Raw genomic sequence first — 7,500 nt, forward strand, 5'->3', positions numbered from 1 at the left:
TGATCAGCTGACTGTATCTCCAGTGACTGCAGACTGTGTATTGCAAGGTTTGGTGTGAGGGAGTTGGACGAGTCCCTAAGCGACAACTCGAGAGCCTCACCGCCGATCTGTCAGGTTAGTCGGGGGGCAAACGCGATGTGACTGGCATTGCTATTTTAGCGAACCGACTCCGAGGAAAATCCTCTCAAATTCTCCTTATCCTTCTTGGTGCACCTGCTCGCATCGAGAGAACACTTCGAAAAATTTCACCAAACTAGCTGGACAGGTTTCTGGGACAGAGATCGGGAAGTGGCTGACCGAGATGGAACAGATCAGAATTAGCAAGACGGAAAGGGAAATAGATAGAAGGAGAGATGGAGAGATAGAGAGACAGACAGACAGATAGATAATGTATGTTTGTGTGTCGGCATTGCCACTCTGCAGGCAACCAAGCAAGGGAAGGTGTCAAAGGAAGGGGGAATGGGGGAGGGCTGTTTGACTGTGGCAGGCGGCACGGCTCAGATTAAAAACTGTGGGAAAGATGGGGCGGGGGGGAGCAGAAACTTGGTGGTAGGCAGTTGAATTCCGAGGGGAGTGGGTGTTGGAGAGAGAGCAGCGCAGAAAGTAGGGCGCAGAGACGGGGTCCCTTTGTAAAGTAAAGTTTATTTATTAGTGTCACAAGTGAGGCTTACATTAACACTGCAATGAAGTTACTGTGAAATTCCCCTAGTCGCCACACTCTGGTGCTTGTTCGGGTCAATGCACCTAACCAGCACGTCTTTCAGACTGTGGGAGGAAACCGGAGCACCCGGAGGAAACCCACGCAGACACGGGGAGAATGTGCAGACTCCACACAGACAGTGACCCGAGCCGGGAATCGAACCCGGGTCCCCGGCGCTGTGAAGCAGCAGTGCCAACCACTGTGCCACCGTGCCACCCAGCTGCTCCTATACTAGTCCCCTCTGTCCCTCATGGCACCTGCTCCCAATTTTCCCCCATCCCCTTCCCCCCCCACGTCCCTTCATTACTTTCTCCCCCCTGCCTTTAACCAGCGTCCCCACAACCGTCCCCGTCCCCCCGCCACCCGCCACCCCTAGCTCCCCAAGATGACACACAGAAACCATCTCCGCTACTCCCCCTCGAGCCCCCTTAGCCATGGGAGCCGGTTCCACATTCCCCCTGCGCCCCCACCTCCTCCGCTCCCGGCAATGATTGGATTTATTTAGGGGATTCTCGAGAGGCCGGAATCGGAGGAGGGTTAGATGTACGAGGCAGATTTTTTACACAGAGGGTGGTGGGTGCCTGGAACTCGCTGCCGGGGGAGGGAGTGGAAGCGGATACGATAGTGAGTTTTAAGGGGCATCTGGACAAATCCATGAATGGGATGGGAATAGAGGGATATGGTCCCCGGAAGGGCAGGGGGTTTTAGTTCAGTCGGGCAGCATGGTCGGTGCAGGCTTGGAGGGCCGAAGAGCCTGTTCCTGTGCTGTAATTTTCTTTGTTCTTTGTTCTTTGGTTATAGGAGGTTACAGAGGTAGTGAGGGAGGGGGCAAGGGAGGGATTTGAACAGGAGGATGAGGATTGTAGGGGCTGGAGGAGGTTACAGAGAGAGGGAAGGAGGGAGGGAGGGAGGGATTTGAACAGGAGGATGAGGATTGTAGGGGCTGGAGGAGGTTACAGAGATAGGGAGGGAGGGAGCGAGGGAGGGATTTGAACAGGAGGATGGGAATTGTAGGGGCTGGAGGAGGTTACAGAGATAGGGAGGGAGGGAGGGATTTGAACAGGAGGATGAGAATTGTAGGGGCTGGAGGAGGTAACAGAGATAGGGAATGAGCGAGGGAGGGATTTGAACAGGAGGATGAGGATTGTAGGGGCTGGAGGAGGTTACAGAGATAGGGAGGGAGGGAGGGATTTGAACAGGAGGATGAGAATTGTAGGGGCTGGAGGAGGTTACAGAGATAGGGAGGGAGGGAGCAAGGGAGGGATTTGAACAGGAGCATGAGAATTGTCGGGGCTGGAGGAGGTTACAGAGATAGGGAGGGAGGGAGTGAGGGAGGGATTTGAACAGGAGGATGAGAATTGTAGGGGCTGGAGGAGGTTACAGAGATAGGGAGGGAGGGAGGGATTTGAACAGGAGGATGAGAATTGTAGGGGCTGGAGGAGGTTACAGAGATAGGGAGGGAGGGAGGGAGGGATTTGAACAGGAGGATGAGGATTGTAGGGGCTGGAGGAGGTTACAGAGATAGGGAGGGAGGGAGCGAGGGAGGGATTTGAACAGGAGGATGAGGATTGTAGGGGCTGGAGGAGGTTACAGAGATAGGGAGGGAGGGAGGGAGGGATTTGAACAGGAGGATGAGGATTGTAGGGGCTGGAGGAGGTTACAGAGAGGGGGAAGGAGGGAGGGAGGGAGGGATTTGAACAGGAGGTTGAGGATTGTAGGGGCTGGAGGAGGTTACAGAGATAGGGAGGGAGCGAGGGAGGGATTTGAACAGGAGGATGAGGATTGTAGGGGCTGGAGGAGGTTACAGAGATAGGGAGGGAGGGAGCGAGGGAGGGATTTGAACAGGAGGATGAGGATTGTAGGGGCTGGAGGAGGTTACAGAGATAGGGAGGGAGGGAGCGAGGGAGGGATTTGAACAGGAGGGTGAGAATTGTAGGGGCTGGAGGAGGTTACAGAGATAGGGAGGGAGCGAGGGAGGGATTTGAACAGGAGGATGAGGATTGTAGGGGCTGGAGGAGGTTACAGAGATAGGGAGGGAGCGAGGGATTTGAACAGGAGGATGAGGATTGTAGGGGCTGGAGGAGGTTACAGAGGTAGGGAGGGAGGGGGAGTGGGTTGAGTGAACACAGCGAGGGGGTGTATGATGTATTTGAGCATGTGTACCCAATGCGAGGGATCCACTCCGTGCCTCCAGTGTACCCAGATCGACTCTGCATTACGCAGGCCTTGTGTACAATTCCTCCGCCCTGACTCACAGCCATGCAGCCCACGCGCCGAGCCACAGGCCTGTGGTTGGTAGTCCTGGGAATTCGGAGCACCGAGTGGCTCAGAGGGCGAGTGTCGCAATGTCAGGCCCAGGGAGTTATGTGACATTCTCCGAGGCTTTGGTTCGACCACAACTCAGTGATTCGCACGCAACATCTGCCCCGCCGTGCGGCAGGGCACCGAGGCCACTCGGGCACGTCAGAAAACCGCTTTGGTGCACGAGGAGGACATTCAGCCCCTCGTGTGTGCTGCCAGCCCTCTGAAGGAGCCACTCATCTCGTTTACCTCTGAGATAACAATCCAATCCCCTCTCGAAACCCCTCGATCAAAACAAGCTCACCCACACTCCCAAGCAGCACCTACCGCACCCTAACCACTCGCTGTGTGTGAGAGTTTCACCCACACTCCCAAGCAGCACCTACCGCACCCTAACCACTCGCTGTGTGAGTGTCACCCACACTCCCAAGCAGCACCTACCGCACCCTAACCACTCGCTGTGTGAGAGAGTTTCACCCACACTCCCAAGCAGCACCTACTGCACCCTAACCACTCGCTGTGTGAGAGAGTTTCACCCACACTCCCAAGCAGCACCTACCGCACCCTAACCACTCGCTGTGTGAGAGAGTGTCACCCACACTCCCAGGCAGCACCTACCGCACCCTAACCTCTCCCTGGTTCCCGATCCGTCCACCAATGGGAACAGTCTCTCCCTCTCCACCCTGTCCTAATCCCCCTCACCATTCTGAACACCTCGATCCAAATCTCCTTCCCACCTTCCCTTCCCCAAGGAGAACGGTCCCCAACTTTCTCCAATCTCTCCACGTGAAGTGACGTTCCTCACCCCGGGAACCATTCCCCTCAATCTTTCCCGCACTCCCTCTCCGATGCCTACACATCCATTCCTGAAGTGGTAGACTGGTAGAGTATGAGATGTGTCAAGGTTCAGTGGGGAATCTCCAGGTGGGCGTGTTCCCCACGTGTCTGCTGCCCTTGTCCTTCTAGGTGGTAGAGGTGGTGGGTTTGGAAGGTGCTGTTGAAGGAGTCTTGGCGAATCGCTGCAGTGCATCTTGTAGATGGTACACACGGCTGCCTCTGTGCGTCGGTGGTGGAGGGAGTGAGTGTTGAAGGTGGGGGTTAGCGTGTCGATCGAGCGGGGGCTGCTTTGTCCTGGATGGTGCCGAGCTTCTCGAGTGTTGTTGGGAGCCGCACTCATCCAGGCAAGTGGAGAGTATTCCATCCCACTCCTGACTTGTGTCCTTGTAGATGGTGGACAGGCTTTGGGGGGAGTCAGGAGGTCAGTGGAGAGTGGGAAGAATTTGGGACTCGCTCCCACGGGGAGTGGGGAGAATTTGGGACTCACTCCCACAGGGAGTGGGGAGAATGCGGCACTTGCTCCCACGGGGAGTGGGTAGAATGTGGGACTCGCTCCCACGGTGAGTGGGGAGAATGTGGGACTCGCTCCCACGGGGAGTGGGGAGAATGTGGGACTCGCTCCCACGGGGAGTGGGTAGAATGTGGGACTCACTCCCACGGGGAGTGAGGAGAGTGTGGGACCCCCTGTTACGGGGAGTGGGGTTGAGTGTGGGACTCGCTCCCACGGGGAGTGGGGAGAATGTGGGACTCGCTCCCACGGGGCGTGGGGAGAATGTGGACTCTCCCACGGGGACCATAGAACCATAGAAAATTACAGCTCAGAAACAGGCCTTTTGGCCCTTCTTGTCTGTGCCGAACCATTTTATGCCTAGTCCCACTGACCTGCACTTGGACCATATCCCTCCACACCCCTCTCATCCATGAACCCGTCCAAGTTTTTCTTAAATGTTAAAAGTGACCCCGCATTTACCACTTTATCCGGCAGCTCATTCCACACTCCCACCACTCTCTGCGTGAAGAAGCCCCCCCTAATATTCCCTTTAAACTTTTCTCCTTTCACCCTTAACCCATGCCCTCTGGTTTTTTTCTCCCCTAGCCTCAGCGGAAAAAGCCTGCTTGCATTCACTCTATCTATACCCATCAAAATCTTATACACCTCTATCAAATCTCCCCTCAATCTTCTACGCTCCAGGGAATAAAGTCCCAACCTATTCAATCTCTCTCTGTAACTCAGCTTCTCAAGTCCCGGCAACATCCTTGTGAACCTTCTCTGCACTCTTTCAATCTTATTTACATCCTTCCTGTAACTAGGTGACCAAAACTGTACACAATACTCCAAATTCGGCCTCACCAATGCCTTATATAACCTTACCATAACACTCCAACTTTTATACTCGATACTCCGATTTATAAAGGCCAATGTACCAAAGGCACTCTTTACGACCCTATCCACCTGTGACGTCACTTTTAGGGAATTCTGTACCTGTATTCCCAGATCCCTCTGTTCAACTGCACTCTTCAGAGTCCTACCATTTACCCTGTACGTTCTTCTTTGGTTTGTCCTTCCAAAGTGCAATATCTCACACTTGTCTGCGTTAAATTCCATTTGCCATTTTTCAGCCCATTTTTCTAGTTGGTCCAAATCCCTCTGCAAGCTTTGAAAACCTTCCTCACTGTCCACTACACCTCCAATCTTTGTATCATCAGCAAACTTGCTGATCCAATTTACCACATTATCATCCAGATCATTGATATAGATGACAAACAACAATGGACCCAACACCGATCCCTGCGGCACACCACTAGTCACAGGCCTCCGCTCAGAGAAGCAATCCTCCACAACCACTCTCTGGCTTCTTCCATTGAGCCAGTGTCTTATCCAATTTACTACCTCCCCATGTATACCTAGCGACTGAACCTTCCTAACTAACCTCTCATGAGGGACCTTGTCAAAGGCCTTGCTGAAATCCAGGTAGACAACATCCACCGCCTTCCCTTCATCCACTTTCCTGGTAACCTCCTCGAAAAACTCTAATAGATTGGTCAAACATGACCTACCACGCACAAAGCCATGTTGACTCTCCCTAATAAGTCCCTGTCTATCCAAATATTTGTAGATCCTATCCCTTATCACACCTTCCAATAACTTGCCCACCACCGACGTCAAACGTACTGGCCGATAATTTCCCGGATTTCTTTTGGAACCTTTTTTAAAAAACGGAACAACATGAGCCACCCTCCAATCATCCGGCACCTCCCCCGTGAATACTGACATTTTAAATATGTCTGCCAGGGCCCCTGCAAGTTCAACACTAGCTTCCCTCAAGGTCCGTGGGAATACCCTGTCTGGTCCTGGGGATTTATCCACTCTGATTTGCCTCAAGACAGCGAGCACCTCCTCCCCTTTAATCTGTAAAGTTTCCATGACCTCCCTACCAGTTTGCCCTATTTCCGTAGACTCCATGCCCGTTTCCTCAGTAAATACGGATGCAAAAAAACCATTTAGAATCTCCCCCATCTCTTTTGGTTCCATACACAGTCTACCACTCTGGTCTTCAAGAGGACCAATTTTATCCCTCACTATCCTTTTGCTCCTAACATACCTATAGAAGCTCTTTGGATTTTCCTTCACTCTGTCTGCCAAAGCAACCTCATGTCTTCTTTTAGCCCTCCTGATTTCCCTCTTAAGTAGCTTCTTGCACTTTTTATACTCCTCGAGCATCTGATGTGTTCCTTGCTGCCTGTACATTTCATACAGCTCTCTCTTCCTCTTAATCAGTGTTACAATCTCCCTCGAGAACCAAGGTTCCTTATTCCTATTTACTTTGCCTTTAATCCTGACAGGAACATACAAACTCTGCACTCTCAAAATTTCTCCTTTGAAGGCCTCCCACTTTCCATTTACATCCTTACCAGAGAACAGCCTGTGCCAATCCACACTTCCCAGATCCCTTCTCATTTCATCAAATTTGGCCTTTTTCCAGTTCAGAACTTCAACCCGAGGACCAGATCTATCCTTATCCACGATCAGGTTGAAACTAATGGCATTATGATCACTGGATCCAAAGTGTTCCCTCACACTCACATCCATCACCTGCCCGAACTCATTTCCCAATAGGAGATCCAATATCGCATCCTCTCTAGTTGGCACCTCTATATACTGATGTAGAAAATTCTCCTGAACACATTTTACAAACTCTACCCCATCTGAACCTTTAACAATATGCGAGTCCCAATCTATATGTGAAAAATTAAAATCCCCTACTATCACAACTTTGTGTTTCTTGCAGTTGTCAGCTATCTCTCCGCTGATTTGCTCCTCCAATTCTCGCTGACTATTGGGTGATATCTAATACACCCCATTAATGTGGTCATACCTTTCCTGTTTCTCAGCTCCACCCATAGGGCCTCTGTAGACAAGCTCTCTAATCTATCCTGCCTGAGTACCGCTGTACCATTTTCCCTGACCAACAATGCCACCCCCCACCTTTTATACCTCTGCCTCTATCCCGCCTGAAACATTGGAACTCTGGAACATTGAGCTGCCAGTCCTGCCCCTCCTGTAGCCAAGTTTCACTAATGGCTATAATGTCATATTTCCACGTGTCTATCCACGCCTTCAGCTCATCTGCCTTCCCCACAATACTCCTGGCATTGAAATA

At 52.0% G+C, this 7,500-nt stretch overlaps 1 protein-coding gene across 1 annotated transcript in view; it reads left to right on the plus strand.

Moving 5' to 3' along the window:
- Nucleotides 1–34: 34 nt before the first annotated feature.
- Nucleotides 35–7,500, plus strand: part of LOC144490890 (protein FAM83E-like) — a gene marked incomplete at its 3' end in the record, with an annotated part of 12,440 nt that continues 4,974 nt past the window's right edge. The window contains exon 1 of the mRNA XM_078208574.1: nt 35–114. The remainder of the gene's footprint in view (nt 115–7,500) is intronic.

Source organism: Mustelus asterias, unplaced genomic scaffold (assembly GCF_964213995.1).
Source record: "Mustelus asterias unplaced genomic scaffold, sMusAst1.hap1.1 HAP1_SCAFFOLD_3973, whole genome shotgun sequence".
NCBI lineage: Eukaryota > Metazoa > Chordata > Chondrichthyes > Carcharhiniformes > Triakidae > Mustelus > Mustelus asterias.